Source organism: Euprymna scolopes, chromosome 45 (assembly GCF_053919585.1).
Source record: "Euprymna scolopes isolate OS-2025 chromosome 45, ASM5391958v1, whole genome shotgun sequence".
Taxonomy (NCBI): domain Eukaryota; kingdom Metazoa; phylum Mollusca; class Cephalopoda; order Sepiida; family Sepiolidae; genus Euprymna; species Euprymna scolopes.
Window position 1 is genome coordinate 70,869,902 of NC_136526.1, and position 18,310 is coordinate 70,888,211.

Sequence of the window (18,310 nt, forward strand, 5' to 3'; positions counted from 1 at the left end):
TCTGTTAAACACTCAGATTAGGATTGCACCCCCGAGACCAGCGGCACCAATGTAAGCTATCCTCTTTTTTCTTTTATTCTTTTTATTTTCTCACCAACATAATACCCAGAAAAAGTGTTGTTTTTTTTTACAAAATAAACTATGCTAAGTTAGATCATAAAGATTTACTAATACTTTTTCTACATTAGTTTCTACTCATTTGTAGTGGCCAATAAATGGGTGCTCATTTTATGTAAACTTTATAAAAGAAAGTGATCCTCAGTCTAAAATTATTAAATATTCGAGAAAACATTAAAAACCAAATGGAATTCAATAGCGACATAATAGGTAAGTGTAGGTAGAAGTCTTTTTTTTTAGGTAAAACAATTAAATACACCACTTTTTGTACTTAGTTGTCTAACAATTAAACTAACTTGGAATTAAATTATTGCGTTTATGGTAAATTTTATTATTTTCACGAAATCACAAGTTTTACTTAAATAACCAACTTTTTTACGAAAATATAAATGTCAGATTGAATAATATTTTTTTATGATTTTGTTTTTTTAAACGGAGATCCACACTGTTTTATTGGCAGATGTTTACTTTAAGCAAAAAAAGTCAGAGAAAAGAGGATGTAACTCTTACATGACTTGAGGAAACATTATAAAGATCACATCGGTACAAAGAGTAAGATGTCAATATGATCGATTAAAGAGTCTCATTTTTCTTCCACTTAATGGTAACAAACAATTACTGAAATTATAAGTATTTTATTTAAATAACTGTTTTATTTATAAAGAATACAGGCAGAGCAGCAGAACTGTGAACTTTAAGAACTATGTAAGGGCAAAAATGGATGAAAAAAGATAGGGGGACCTAGTTTTGAAAGCCAATTTATCATAATTATTTTGTAGGTTTCTGACTACTTTTTCATTGTACTTGAAATATTAAAGACTAAATTTCCAAAAGGTAAAAAAAAAATATTTGTAAACGTGAAAAAAAAGTTATGTAAAATGTTTACATGGCGAGCTAAATTTTGAAGTTAAATAAATTCATTGTAAAAATTCTTTAAAAGATAAATATTAGTTTTCTGGGTCTATTTCAAAGATAATTAGTAAAGCAAAGTCCTAAGATATTGAATTAAATAAAAATAAATTCAAAAGCATCTTAATTAATAAAAAAACAGCTTAATTAATCAAAAAACGAGGGATTCAGCTTTTTTCAAAATCACTACAAACGGGAGTTTTGTAAACACGGATATATGGAAGGCCAAAATTTCAGCCAGTCAAAGGCTGTCTAAAAATGATGTTATGTAATTCAAAGGGGGAGCGGGTGTTAGTTATCTTTTTTTCCCCCAGACGAGTATCCGTACATTCCTATCCTGAACGTTTGTATCCTTTTTATCATTTTTTAATTTAATTATTTTTCTATGTTCCTGTTTTTAAATTAATTCTTTTTTTAATTATTGTTCAAGATTATATAAAAATTATTTTATGCCGAAAGTTTCACATTCATGCAAGCAAGGAGAATATTAAAATCTTACATATAAAAATTATGTGAAACCTGTAATTTAAAACAAAAGTTGAAATACATTTTGCAATTATAATTGTTTTGTGTGAAAATATTAAATAAACAATGCTTAATTTAATTTTATGATAATATCGGTAGTTTGAGAAATTGATTTTTCTTCGAGTTACATCAAATTCATTAATACAGACTTTAGGGGCTTTTTTCGTAATGTTCCTGTAAAAATTAAATATTTTTTTAATTGTCATAATTTACGATGTTTATTTTCATAAAATAAGCAAAAATAAATGCATTCATTTTTTTTACTACTGAAAACCATAAGTTTAATAAAGGTATTTTTGTTTAAACAAAATAATGCATTTTCACTAGAATTTAATTAAAAATAATGCATTCATGATATTCCGTGATTATTATTTGATAAATATTGAAAATTTCATTAAAATTGGTTGATTTCCTGATTTTTGGTGAATTTTTAGAAAAGGGAGGGGATTAAATGTTGGCAGATTTGCTGTTTAGTTGTATAAATAATCTAGAACCTTGTTATCCAAAAAAGGAACACATTGGGTCAACACTGGTATATAGCACTTAATGTAAATAGATGAATGTTTATGTAAATTTTACCACATTATTTAACAAATAAAAGGATTACATGTGTTCTATTTTATAATTTAACATTTTTATTGTATAATTAAAAATTTAAAACACTGAACAATACAAATAATGTGTTGATTAACAAACAAAAAAGAAATAATGAAAGATGAAATTTTAAAATGATTAAATGTTTTATTTTACAATTTAAAATTATTATTTTATAATTGAAAACATTGAACAATACAAATAAGATTTTTGTTTGATTTTTTATTTTATATTTTACAGTAAATATTGTTCTCAGATGCATATGATGATATGCAGAAAAACTTCTTCCTTGTTCCTGCGTCTCCACAAGAATTCTATCATATGCATCCCAAAATTACATTTCGATCCCATTCTCCTAAGTTTATTCTTCGAATGTGCCCATAAACCTTCTATGGTTTGTGTGTGTGTCGTTGGATCTTGTGGATCCACAAAGTTTTCTTTGTGGATCACAACATCATGATCATATACACTATGATTGAAATGATCAAGGCCTTGATATGCTGCCCAGCCATCTGAAATTATTTGTGTACCAGGACGAATCCACGTTTTAATTAATGGGAATAATGTGTCTTGATCCCTACGATAAACTGTTAAGTTGCATAAGTTTGAACCACGTTCAACAGCTCCAAAGACCCATATGCCGTTCTTCATCCTTTCCTTATTGTATTTTCTTTTTAAAAAAATATGATTCGTCCACATCTACTACTTTTGGTTCATTTGCAGTTTCATCAATGCCATCTAGCATGAGAGGATGAATAGCAGATCCTATTCACACACTTCTCGGATGAAATTCATCCAATGCACTACTCTGTGTGTGTGCCTGCACCTAATTCCTTCTTTATAACTGTTTGTGGTGCCTCAATGCTCCAACAAAAATAATAAAATAAGAATATTTTTTATTCTTAAGTGACTTTTTTCAAAAAAGATTCTTTCCTAATAGAACAGGACGATTTACAATACTTACATCTTCAGATGGAACCATCCGTCCTGCTTCTTGTATGATTTTCACAATTTTGTGCAATCATTACAGTAACTGCTATTTAATTTCTGCTATTTTGATCTCATTAGTAATCGAACAAATATATGACAAATTCCCTTTTAAATTCTTTAATTTCTGGAATTAAAAAAAAATTTTTTTTATTATATTTTCACCCCAAACAAGGCACATTGCTACTTTGGTGTAGAGGGCTACTATCAGGGGCATCAACTACTGGGTACTATGTAGGGATTTGGGCAGCAAGATGTCGGTTCACATTACACTTGAACTTCTGCACGTTAGTACAGTTGAGGAAGCAGGGACCTGGAATGGAATTCCAAAGTCTAGCGGTTCTGGGGAAGAAACTACTGGAGTAGAAAGATCTTTTACATCTATGGATCTCTACAGTGTGGGGGTGGGATTTAGCAGTCTGTCGGGTTTGTCGAGGGTGTTCACGTCGTGGGGGCACAAGTGCTTGCAGTTCGTCAGAGCATTCACCATTAAAATATTTGTAGAACAGGCAGAGGGATGCAACATTTCGTCGACGGAACAGAGGCTGAAGCTTAGATGCCAGTTCAGAGCCTATCAGATTTGCAACTCTCTTTTGAACCTTGTCAAGGAGCGAGACACTAGTAGCAGATGCACCCGCCCAAATATGACAGCAATACTCCATACATGGGAGAATGGTGGCTTTATAGAGGTACAGGATACTTTCGGGTGTTAGTAGTTTTCTAGCCTGGTAGAGAGAGCCCACCTTCCTTGCAGCGGCCCTGGCAATGCTTTCAATGTAATTGTTCCAACTCATGTTTCCTGTGAACATTAGGCCAAGGAATTTAAAAGATGTACTCTCAGATAAAGAGTCGTTGGCCATTGCTATAGGTGGTAGAGAAAGTTTCTTGTAATTATTGAATGAAACTAGTTTAGTCTTGGCGGCATTGAACATGACCATCCATTTTTGTCCCTATTCCACTACAGATTGGAGGTCATCCTCTAGTGTTTCTGACATTTCTTTAGATATGTGTGCATTTGTTTTCCTGTTGTGCCTGTTATAGAGTGTGGTTTCATCAGCATATATACCCATCTCAGAGGCAATTTTGTCAGTGAGGTCATTTATGAATATCAGGAACAATCATATTGTTTAGATTTACGACCGTCGAGGACAACCTGGATTTTTCTCTTATCTAAGAAGGATTTAATTATGTTAAGTATTCTACCAGTGATACCGTATGATCTAATTTTCCTGAGGAAAATCCCATGCCATACCCTGTCAAAAGCCTTAGATATATCTACAGCTACCGCTCTGCCCTCCCCCACTTTGTCCAGTGAATGGTATATACGTTTAGAGATTACAGTTAGGATGTCTGCTGTGGAACGGGCTTGTCTAAATCCATATTGTTGGTCAGTCAACAGTTTATGATCAACAATGGTCGTTTTGCTGCTAATATCTATTTTCCAAAAATAATTAATAAAGTGACGACACGTGGGTAATTTAAATTAGATTTTAATTTTAATCACATGATTAAATTTTCAATAATTACATGATTAAATTAAAGACACTTAATCAATAGTTAATTTCATCTTTCATTATTTCTTTTCGAGAAGAAAACCAACATATTTTTCAATGTTATTTTTAAATTATAAAATAAAACACATTTAATCATTTTAAAACTTCAACATCACATCACCCCAACATCACATCCGCCCCCCCCCCCCGCTCGCGCCCCCAATGTAAACAGTAAAATCTTTGGAAAATGTTAAATGGTGTTCTAATTGGAACTTTTTTCTTCTTTTTTTAAATTCTTATGATAAAATATGTGCAAAAAATGAACTTTTTATGATAAATTATGTGCAAAAAAATGAACTTTTATGATAAATTATGTGCAAAAAAATGAACTTTTTATGATAAATTATGTGCAAAAAATGAACTTTTTATGATAAATTATGTGCAAAAACCGAACTTTTTATGATAAATTATGTGCAAAAACTGAACTTTTTATGATAAATTATGTGCAAAAAAATGAACTTTTTATGATAAATTATGTGCAAAAACCGAACTTTTTATGATAAATTATGTGCAAAAAATGAACTTTTTATGATAAATTATGTGCAAAATATGAACTTTTTATGAAAAATTATGTGCAAAAAATTAACTTTTTATGATAAATTATGTGCAAAAAAATGAACTTTTTATGATAAATTATGTGCAAAAAATGAACTTTTTATGATAAATTATGTGCAAAAAATAAACTATTATGAAAAATTATCTACAAAAAAATGAACTTTTTATGATAAATTATGTGCAAAAAATGAACTTTTTATGATAAATTATGTGCAAAAATGAACTTTTTATGATAAATTATGTGCAAAAAATGAACTTTTTATGATAAATTATGTGCAAAAAAATGTCCTGCGATTTTTTTAAGTGAAAAAGAAAAAAATGAAATTCTTATAAAAAAAAATATGAAAAAGTGTTAGTGGTATTCTGTATGAAGCGATGTAAGTGTTCAGCCAGAAAAACTGTTTGGTTGTGAATTTGTTTACATACGCATGCGTATCAGATATTCTTGTGTGCATGACCATCTGAAATTCTATAATACAGGTTTTTATATCTCACAAACTACTTTTTTCTGTAAAATTAAAATGAGATTTTCGTCTTCAGCATAGTCGAAACCCCAATTAAGTCACAATTTTATAGAAATTTGTGGATTGTTGGTCGTGAAGAAATACATTTGTTTATAGTGCGCTCAGTACCAGTGGCGCCAAAGCGTGTTTATTTTTGGAGCCGTGTGTGCGAACCACAAAACGTTAATGGAAAATTTAGGCATTTCCACCCGTTCCACTGTTTACTGGCAATCTTTCTGCTCAGAAGTTTTCGACAACTTGTTACAAAACTAAGACCCAACAAGAAGCCAAAGTATTGAGGTCGAAATCGATGAAACTTTAATCGTTCGATGAAAATGTAACTGAGAAAGACTCATCAGTCAAATTTGGTGTTTGGAGAGCATTTCCAAATGGAATTTCGAGATCGCTCTGACAGGCCCCAACGATGGAGAAACGATCATCTACATGTGATATTCATTTTCAGCATACCCGGAAACAATAGAAGTAATTTTAAAGGTGAGTGTTGAATTTGAATGTTCTTTTATTTTATTTACTACAATTTTCTTTAACTGACGACTTTTCTAGGTTTTCAACTATGCTGAAGACGAAAATCACACCGAATTTTTTCAGACACAAGTCGTTATCGAGATATAAAGAAAAAAAAAAGGATCAATTCTTCAGGGGAGGCATTGTCAGTCTCAGAAAAATGGATTTTTGGTGGATCTGTACGATATTGCCCACTCCTTAAAAATCCGCGTTTTTCACTTTTTTTCAAGTTTTTTTTTTTTTTTTCAACGATTATCATAGATTTATAGACTTAAGTATCATCTTAACAGAAAAAGTGTTGAACAAAAATAAATTTAATGACTAATAAGTGGGGGTTCTAATTATGTGATACGTCGGGAAAGAAATAGACCATAAGTCAGAGAGCAATGAAGTAGAACTTTATAATGAGAAAAAGAACTCTCTTAAAAGTTATTAAATTTATTTGTTTTCCAAAATTTTTTTAGTTTTTTTTTTTTTTTTTTTTTTTAATTTTGCTGACACCATTGGGGGGGGGCATTCTCACTTTCAGAAAAGTGGATTTTTCCGCTAAGTGGAAGGTGGGGGGGGGGGGCAATCCCAGAAAAGTGTTTCCGCTAGGTGGCAGTGTCAGTCATAGATGAGTAGATTTGTTCATGTAAAAAAGATGGCCGCTAAAGAATACAATGCATAATACAACTTTGTATATCTCGATATCAAATTATTTCTGAAAAATTTCAATCCGATTTTCGTATTCAGCATAGTCGTAAACCTCTAAAAGTCCTCATTTAAAAGAAAATTGTGGAGGTGGACCTAATCTAAAAATTTACCTTCCATTCTGACGAATCTACTATTTAACCTTTTTTTTTTCTTTAATTTTGTTAAATCTACACAAGTCAATTAACTGTTTCATGAGTCTCAATATATCTTCTGCTTATAAATAAAACAGTTATTTTAATTCTTTTTTGTTTGAAAATAAAACAGTTATATAAAAAAAACTTTATTTTCTAAAGTTCGTTATTATTATTTTGAGGATTGCAATAAAAATAAACTTGTTTTAATGTTTCAGATTGTTTTAAATGAAATTTATTTTTAACTTAAGAAAAAAAAGAAAAGGAAAATCTTACCTTTTATTCCAGGAATTCAAGAAAAAAAAATCTGGATGAATTCGTTTTTTCTTTTGTGTTCAAAACAGAAAATTTGTTTTGTTTTCTTTAGTACACAACTTTTTGTTTGTGTGTCCAATTCATTACGAAATAAAATATATGAAACAATAAAAGAATCAAAATTAAAAGTTGAAAAACACAATTTCCACGTAAAATTGTTTAAAATGAAAATTAACTGCGATAGAATAATGAATTTAAGTTATCGTTAAACGGTGTAATCATTATTTTGTTCCTTGTGTAAAAGTGTCCACTAAGTGTTCGGAATCGTTTTTTATATCACTTTAAGATTTCTTGGAATTTGATTTGTAAAATTCAGTTTTGTATATATAATTCATTAAAAAAATATTTTTTAAAATATATATGAAAATACAAAAATCAAGTTTATTTTCTAAAACTGAACATTTCATAATTATTTGGATTAGTCGAACTACTGTTAATATCTAGTAGGGGATACCCTTTTCTCTACCCTGCAATCCCTTCCTCACAGAAGAGACGTTGCGATCCTGTCTCTTCTTTATCGTTATTTTTATGGCAAGTGCTTGTCTGAGCTCCAATCTATGGATTTTCTTACGGTCTTAAAAAGTAAATTCCCCAGGTTTTGTTTTTGTTTTTTTTTTTCTGAGGGTACTAAGACCAAAGTGAATTTTGAACTAAAGCAAAATGTGAAACCTGTTTGTAAGCCAAAAAGAAACGTGCCTTTTTCTTCAAAAGAACATCCTGAAATTGAACTGCAGACACTGCAGGAAAATGGTATACTCGAAAAATTTGACTATTCTAAGCGGGCAATCCCCACTGTGTACGTTAAAAAGAAAATAAGGGGATTCGGGTATGTGCCGATTTTTCTACAGGCCTCATTGACTGTCTTAAGGATCTTAGTTATCCACTCCCATCTCCTGCAGACATTTTTGCAAAGCTGAACGGAGGGAAAATTTTCTCCAAAATTGATTTATCTGAGGCTTACCTTCAGGTAAAAGTCAGTGAAGAATGTTCGAAGTATTTGTGTATCAATACCCATTTAGGACTCTTCAGACTCAAAAGGCTCCCTTTGGTTTGAAAGTAGCTCTAGCGTTATTTCAGTAAATAATGGACACAATGCTTGCTGATTTAGGTTTTGCAATCGCATATTTGGATGACATTCTTGTAAAGAGTAGAAATGTTCAGGAACATAAGGAGCATATCAGAACAGTTTTCCAAAGAATTGAGGAATTTGGTTTCAAATTGAGTGCTGAAAAATGTGAATATTTTTTTAAAAATAGATAAAATATCTGGGTCAAATCATTGACAGACAAGTCAGAAGACCGATGCTCAGAGAACAGAAGCCATTGAGAGGATGCCAGCACCTAGCAATGTTGCCCAGTTACAATCTTTTGGGGGTTTAGCACAATATTATGCTATCTATATCCCAAAATGCATAAGTTGAGAGCACCATTGAACGAATTATTAAAAAAAGGACTAAAGTGGATTTGGTCAAAGGAGTGCCGAAGTGCATTTGAAGAGATTAAGAAATGCCTGCTATCTGATTTAGCACTGGCACACTTCGATCCACAGAAGGAACTGATTGTGGCATCACATGCAAGTGATTATGGTATAGGAGCATCTTCTCCATAGACTGGAAGACGGGTCAACAAAGTGAATAGATCATGCTTCCAGCTCAGTTTTGTCTACAGAGAGGAACTATTCTCAAATTGAAAAAGAAAGTTTGGCAATAATTTATGCAATTAAAAAGTTTTATAGATTTATTCATGGCAAGATTTTTACGTTGCAGACTGACCACAAGCCCTTGTTAACTATTTTTGGATCTAAAAAAAGGCATACCCATTCACACTGTAAACAGACCTCAATGATGGAGCATAATTCTGTTGAATTATAATTTTTAAATGGAGTACATTTCATTCAAAAATATCGGACATGCAGATGGACTATCCAGATTGATTTGGAAGTGTGCAGAATCTTTAGAGGATACAGTGATAGCTGCATTGAGAGAGGAAAAAGAACTTTCTGGACTGCTGTGCAACATGATTCGAGAGTTACCAGTGACTCTAGATGACATCAATAAGGCAGCAGAAACAGACGAATTCATTGTAAGAACGAAAAACCAGGTGCAACTAAATGACAAGTCAAAGAAAGACTCCGAAATTTCGCCGTTTTCGATTTGCTCACAGACTTTCTTGTATGCAGACAGAGGCGTCATACCGACCACACTGCAAAAGAGAATGCTAAAAGAATTCCATAGCGGTCATCCAGGCATGTCCAGAATGAAGGCCTTGATGCACGGATATACATATTGGCCTAATATGGACCGGGACATTGAAAAAAATAATAAGAGAGTGTCGAAGCTGTCAGCTAGCAGCAAAGGCTCCACCTGTACATATACAACCATAGCCGAAGATGGAGGCACCATGGATGTGGTTACACATTGACTATGCAGGTCCATTGAATGGACCTTATTTCTTAGTAATTATCGACAGCTTTACAAAATGGCTGGAAGTCTTTAAGTGTAAACATCCGATATCAACTAGTACTATAGATACATTAAAACATCTCTTCAGTCGTTTTGGAGTACCTAAAACTATTGTCAGTGACAACGGCACCCAATTTACCAGCAAAGAGTTTGAAGAATTCTGCAAGGCCATATCCATTGAACAACTGCACTATACCATCCAAGGTCAAACGGTCTTGCAGAGATATTTGTTGACATGTTCAAAAGAGCTTTAAGGAAACACCAAAGCATGGACACTGATGTTGAAATTTTTTTGTCTGTATACAGGATCACTCCTAACCCAAACATGAATGCCGGTTTGTCACCAGCTTAACTAATGTTCACACGGCAAATCAGATCCGTATTTGACGGGATTTTACCAAATGCAACCAAGACAACAGCAACGTGAGAAAATCATTTGACAAGCCATAGCCATTACCCCTAGCACAACCCACTCCGAGAGTAGTATCTTCTACTCTGGGTCAGAGAGTACCAGTTTCACCACCAGCTCCACCCCCTCAAACGGTGTTGAGGAGAAAATGTACACGGGTGAAAAGAAAAGATAACCGATTGAGCCCCAGACCTAAAAACAAACAGTATTGAGCAAAATTCTCCAAGGAGAAATTGGCTTGGGAGGTAGGGTTATGTAGAGATAGGTAACCAACTGGGAACATTCCACATAAGGAACCGAGTTACCAGATTAACCGGACCCTTTTGAACAGAGACTTCTCCCTGAACGTTAACACAGAATTTTTGCACAAGCCTTTTCTAGTCTCACACAAAAACACGCATTCACATCTCAAGCTATATTACTTGTCATATACATACGCACACACAAACATCTGCATCCACACATGTACATATATTCACGTTTGCGTATATACACTCACATTCACGTGTATACACACACACTCTAACGTACACACATATACTCACATACGTGTACACGTATGCACACATGTACAACGTCACTTCCCTTTTCAAAGGAAATCCACACATGCGCAAAAGACCACCGGAAACAACTATAAAAGCAAGAGACAAGCTGTTTCCAGCCCTTTTTGGACCAGCTTCTGAGCTGGACGGTCTATGGACGAACAGTGTGCCTTTTTGGCAAGCGCGCACACACATGTGCCTCACGCCACTTGCTACCATGTGGGGCAAAGAGCTAACAAACAGTACGTACACCTTATATGCTTTCTCTCCCCATGAACTGGATTGACTTTCTCACTCTTTTTTTCCCCTTTTGCCTTGGTCCATCAACCAGACAACTCTTCTACAACTTGTGCTGGAGAACACCTCTCACTGTAGCTGACTGCTAACATGGTGCGCAACTTAACTGATATCAACCCTCTATCCTTTTCTTTGTCTACAAGCTGGAATATCATTCCCATTTCCACTACATTACTCACTTCTCTTCCCATGCGCGAACAACGATAGTGACCCGAACGTGAGATGAACACACATTTCCTTTTCTTTCTATACTACCAGTCCTGCAACAAACAATGATGACACCCGAAAGCGGACATGAACACGTTTTATACCTAAAACATTCATCTTTCAACAGTAATAATAATTATTTCTCCTTCACTAACCACCGACATACATCGCACTTTAAATATATATTGAATTGTATTAAAAATGTACACAGAAAAAAAATGTCCAAACCCGTGTAGAATGAACCTTTTTTTAATAACTTTTATTCAGTCTTTATTTGAACTTAATGGACTGTTTTTTTTTAAATTTATTTATGTATTTATTGACTGTTTTATTCTTTTTATCAAACAAAAATAGAACTTTCATAATGAAATATATATTATGGACTGTTTTTCAAACATCGAAATTTTAAAATTAAAGTTTTTCGCCACTTATCACTTTTAAATTTATTCAACAATGAAATGATGAAAAAAAACACTTTTTGTTAAATATATTTAAAAAAAACTATTATAAAATATCGGTACTTATACAGTTTAGTGACGACATTAAAAAATGGAAATATTGAAAAAAAAAATTTATTGTATGTAACTGTTATAGACTGAAGTTCTCCGAAAAAAAATTTCACTTCATTTGATCAAGTAGTTTTTTTTTCACATCGAAAAACAATTATTTATCACGGCTACGACGCTACGTCAACGTGGCCATTTTGGAAATGTTATTGCAGTGCCCAGGAATTCCCCAAGGGCAGGTAACTGCCGTGCATAGCAGAATACCTCCATTTTAGGCCAATCTAGCCCTTTTTTTCCCCCACCAGAATGAGATTTTTTTTTTTTTTTTTTTTTGCGAAGACAGATGCCATTTTTGGGGTTTTTTTTTTTTATTTGTAACAGAAGTAAATAAACGAAATTTCGAAATTTTCGAATTTAAAATTTTGTTTCGAAGTTATCCATGCGTGTCCAACTAACTGCGCATGTTTCGAAAATAATCTCGTATAAAAATTTAATTCTTTGCATTCTTCAATTTTTTTGCATATTCAATAGTATTATTTAAAAAAAAAAAAAAACGCAAAAAAATTGCAGATTAAAAAAAAAAAAAAACGAAAAAAAAAACGGAAAAAAATTGCAGATGCGTTGTACGCATATCTCATTCTGTCGAGAAAAAAAAAGGCTAGATTGAGAAAGTTGGCCTAAAATGGAGGTATTCTGCTAGGTACATTTCCAAAATGGCCACGTTGACGTCGTCGTGATAAATAATTGTTTTTCGCTGTAAAAAAAAAAAACTACTTGATCAAATGAAGTTAAATTTTTTTTCGGAGAACTTCAGTCTATAACAATTACGTACATTAAAATTTTTTTTCAATATTTCCATTTTTTAATGTCGTCACTAAACTGTATAAGTACCAAAATATCTATAAAGTCTATCTTTTTATGTCTATAAAAGTTTGTTGAAAGTTCAAATAAAGTTTATAATTTAATTGAAAACAAAACACCTCGTCTTTTTTTTTTTAAAAATAAAACTAATTTAATTTTAAAATTTCGGTGTTTGAAAAACAGTCCATAATATGTCATTATAAAAGTTCTATTTTTGTTTGATAAAAAGAATAAAACAGTTATTAAAAAGTTCTGTAAATATATTAAAAACGCACCCAGAAAGACACTGATCTATTTAAATATATATATATATATTTTTAAATCTTGCTAGCGAATATTCGTCAAAATTTAATATTTAAAAATGTTATTTTAAAAATATATTAATTGCCGCTGAAGGTAATGTTTTAAAGAATAATTAAACTCTGGAATTCCATTCCAGGCCACTGCTTTTCCCCAACTGTACTGACATGCAGAAGTTCAAGTGTAACGTGAACCGACATCTTGCTGCCCAAATCCCAACATATTACCCCAGTAGTTGTTGCCCCTGATAGTATTCCCCTACACCAAAGTGGCAATGCGCCTTGTTTGGGGTGAAAATGTAATTAAAAAAATAATAAATTGTCTTAAAAACGCACATAGAACCCCCCCCCCCCAAAAAAAAAAAAACACGGTACATAAATATTAATCTGGGTCGAAAAAATCCGAAACAGAAAGACACCCATTTATTTAAATATCTTTTATTTATTAAATACCTTCGTTTTGTTACTTACTTTAAAAAAATGTTTTGTAAATATATTTTTTTCTTTCAAATCTTCAAAAGTTTTGTAAATATATTAAAAAAAAATTGTTGGCGAATATTTTAGCATGTTTGCTATTTGACGTGTTTACAAACACCCGCCGCCATGTGCTTGTGCCAATGTCAAGGTCGAAATCACCGGTGTTAGTTGAATTGTGCGCTTGTCACCGCCAGACGGCGTCGTCTGCTACAGGATATCTATTCTTTACTTGATCCAGATGTTTAACAAGTGCCATTCAATTCCTTTCATGGAGATCTAAGAGTGTAGCATATTTGAAAAAAATCCGTGTCGGACATGGTTTGTGCCCCCCCCCCACCAAATGTGTCGATTTGACATGGAATGAGCCATATATAATATTATGTACATATATATGTATATATCATATCATGTATATATTTATATAATACTAGCATGGATACCCAGTGCTGCCAGGATCGACATGACGGTCGGTTTGGCCACACCTGCTATACTAAGAATATTGACCAGTTTTTCATTATTATATGTCAACTCCATCGTTACCCCAACAAAAATTTCAAAAATACAAGAACGAATGAAAACACGAAAATGTAATCCCCCACCCCGAAAAAAAGCAGAAATACGTGACAAACTCTTCACCAGATATTTCGGCAGAAGGGATACGAAGAGAAGCTATTCTCCGGATATTCTTCGCTTTTTTATGACTATATTCCAGTTTAAGCGAATTTCTTTTATGCTCCCTTAGTCTAAAAAGATTTGTTATTACGGTTTTTGCAACGAAAATAAACCGTAAATAATTTGGTTTCACAAATACCAAAATAGAATTTGTGTAAACCGAAATACACGTTCTTATGTTATAAAAATGATGAGTTATGACTTATTGTGTTATTAAAAGATAAAAAAATTTAGCAGTTACGATGTCAAAAAATGTGAAGAAAAAAAACTGGTAAAAAAACGTAAATGATTTTTTTTGTTTTTCTTTTAAATGAAGAAACGTAGTTGAATTGGATTGTTTGTTTATTTTAAAATAAAAATCCACTGGACCACAACGTTAATTGCGAAATCACGGAAATTATTTTATTTGGACTGATTCGAAAAATAATGCTTGAAAGTTTGTATGAATTATTTTTAGTTTGGTTATCCGCCGAAAAAGACAACAAAAACAAAAAGAAGAAAGGGAAATAACTCAAAACTCAAATAACTCAAACTGTTTTATAAAAAAAAAAATCGATGTTGGTAAAAAATAAATAAAATTAAATATGTTATCAATATAAATCAAATTTAAATAATAAACTTAAATAGAACACTTAAAACAATTTTTCCACTAAAAACAATAACTAACACACCGCTATCTAATAAATCAATTTTCCTTAATGTAATATGCAAATGATGTCATCTTTCAATCGTCTATTTTACATGAATCATACTATATATAGGACTAAATGAAGCATTAAAGTAATGGACCTTTCGTATATATTAATCAAATTGTGAACAAACAAATAAACAAACAAACAGACAGGAATACGAATTAATGTATATAGATTATATATATAATATTCTGCAGTGTCTTTACATATATGCATAACAAAACGTCCGGGTTTCTATAACGTCTCGTTTCTGTCATTGTGTGTGTGTGTGTGTGAGAGAGTTACATATGCACTACCACAATGACTTTTTTTTTTATTGCATTTTCACCTCAAACAAGGCAAATTGCCACTTTGGTGTAGGGGGCTACTATCAGGGGCAACAACTACCAGGGCACCATGTAGGGATTTGGGCAGCAAGATGTCGGTTCACGTTACACTTGAACTTCTGCACGTCAGTACTGTTGGGGAAGCAGGGACCTGGAATGGAATTCCAAAGTCTAGCGGTTCTGGGGAAGAAACTATTGGAGTAGAAAGATCTTTTACATCTAGGGATCTCTACAGTGTGGGGGTGGGATTTAGCAGCCTGTCAGGTTTGTTGAAGGTGCTCACGTCGTGGGGGCACAAGTGCTTGCAGTTCGTCAGAGCATTCACCACTAAAATATTTGTAGAACAGGCAGAGGGATGCAACATTTCGTCGATGGGACAGAGGCTGAAGCTTAGATGTCAGTTCAGGGCCTATCAGGTTTCCGACTCTCTTTTGAACCTTGTCAAGGAGCAAGAGACTAGTAGCAGATGCACCAGCCCAAATGTGACAGCAATACTCCATACATGGGCGAATGGTGGCCTTATATAGGTACAGGTTACTTTTGGGGGTTGTCTAGCACGGTAGAGAGAGCCCACCTTTATTGCAGTGGCCTTGGCAATGCTTTCAATGTAATTGTTCCAACTCATGTTTCCTGTGAACGTTAGGCCAAGGAGTTTGAAAGATGTACTCTCAGATAAAGAGTCGTTGGCTATTGCTATAGGTGGTAGAGAGGGTTTCTTGTAATTATTGAATGAAACTAGTTTAGTCTTGGCGGCATTGAATGTGACCATCCATTTTTGTTCCCATTCCACTACAGATTGGAGGTCTTCCTCTAGCGTTTCTGCCCTTGTGTGATTTTTTCTTCTTTAACAAAGCCGGACAAAGTTGGTGATTTCATAATCTGTATTTTTCAATTATTATGTTAGTGTTGCAATTTCATCATTGTCTAATTCTTAATGACCCTCTCCCCACAATTCGTACTAAGTGGATTACTTCATTCCATGCCCGCCCCAACCAAAGCCCGATACTCGACTCTTTTTGAACTCTCAAACTCCATGTCTTTATCTGAAACTATCTTTCTAATTTATTATGTGATCATACAATGGTTTTTCACATAATTCATTTGTATTATTCCCACATTTCCAACCCGCCTCTTGATTCCAAATTCTCCTTCCAATTGAAAACATAATTGTCAGAATAAAATTCCATTCTATCAAGTTAACATGCCTAAGTTATTGTTTATGAATATTTCATCCTAAATATCTCTTTTAGATGAAATTCCATTTAGACTTACGAAACACAATCGTAATAATAATTGATTAGTTTATTTTCCGGAATCAACAACACAACATCTCTTCCATCTTATTTTATCACAATGGCATTACGTACATTGTTCTATACACCCATCCTATTTTCCGCAGGTACGATCCCTAGATCTTCATGCTCCACTGGCCTCAGAACAAGATCAAACCCTATCAATATTATTATTTTTCTTCCGTTTAGTCTGGCATAATATAACACTAAAGGAAGACCTCCAATCTGTAGTGGAATAAGGACAAAAATGGACTGTCACATTCAATGCTGCCAAGACTAAGCTTGTCTCCTTCAATAATTACAAGAAACCTTCTAAGCCACCAGTAGCTATAGCTAAAGATATATTACCTGAAAGTACTTCTTTCAAACTCCTCGGCTTAACGTTCACAGGAAACATGAGTTGGAACAGGTCCATTGAAAGCATTACTAGGGCTGCTGTGAGGAAGGTGGGTTCCCTTTACTGTGCTAAAAGTTACTTATGCCTGAAAGAATCCTGTACTTCTACAAGCGCATCATTCATCCATATATGGAGTATCGTTGTCACATTTGGGCTGGTGCACCTGCTACTAGTCTCTTGCTCCTTTCTTTCAGTATTTAGTTTCTTGAATTTAACTTCTGCTTATATGTTTTGTTTCATGTACCTCTAACAATCACTGTATTTCATAATCTCCAATGCAAAAACAAAAGAAAAACTAAGTATTACACTTAGTATATATTAATAACTTTTATTTTGAAAGAGAGGTTTGGAAGTAATTCGACATTTCATAGCGTCAGGTGACTTAAGAATTAAAGCTAAAAGAGGGAATCTGCATAGTTAAGGGCCGTAGAGAGAAAATAAACATTTTTTTTTAAAGGCAAATATTTGTAATGACAAGGAACATAAATTTGCTATACCTTACCAATGCAGTGTTTTTAGAGTACGTCATATCCATAGTTGGTTTCTTAGATATTTGGCCACATTATATATAGATGACGCTGATAGCTTCAGTTTTGAGTCGTCATCATGTACCTCCTTTGTAAATGTAATTTTAAAAAAGTTTTATTTCATTATTTTTGGACTGTGAATCTTGAATCAAACGACATTCTCTTTAATTTGATTCTGGAAATAGAATTAAAACGTACATTGTTTCTTTGAATATATTTTGACTTCATTAAAATATTTTTCTTTTTAAATGTGTAATTCATAATATGCAACTATTCTTAAAGATATTCACTTTAAATTGCAAAATAATTTTAATATTTTTGATACCTTTATTTTTTAAATATGATATTTTGATCTATTTTTTTCTTTAAATGCGATATTTTGATAATTTTTGTTTGTTCCTTTCCAGTAAGATATATCAATCGTAAGCTTATATATATATATATATATATATATATATATATATATATATATGCGTGTGTGTATATATTAGTTTTTTTATTCTTTTTGTGCGTTGATATTCATATTAAAAAGCCTTATTTCTATTTATTTAAAAAAAAATACAACTTTGTTATATATGGGTCGTGAAATTGCATTCATCTGCAAAAGATCTATCTAATTTGCATATTCTTTTAAGCATTCATTTTTTAATTCCTTTTTTCGGTTTTCTTATGGGATGATCATCTTTAGTTAACTATTACCTGTAATTATATTCATGCAGATATTCTACAGGATTTATACTTGCATAATATTTGAATAAAATGTTATAAACACAAACCTCTTTCTATATATATTTATGTATGCATATAGATATATACAATTTTTTTAAAAATGTTGCCTATCAAAATCCTGATAGTTTTTGGTCTACAGACATGAAACTTAATATATAGGATATTCAAACCCATAAAACGCTTTATATTTGGGTTTTAGCCAGGGA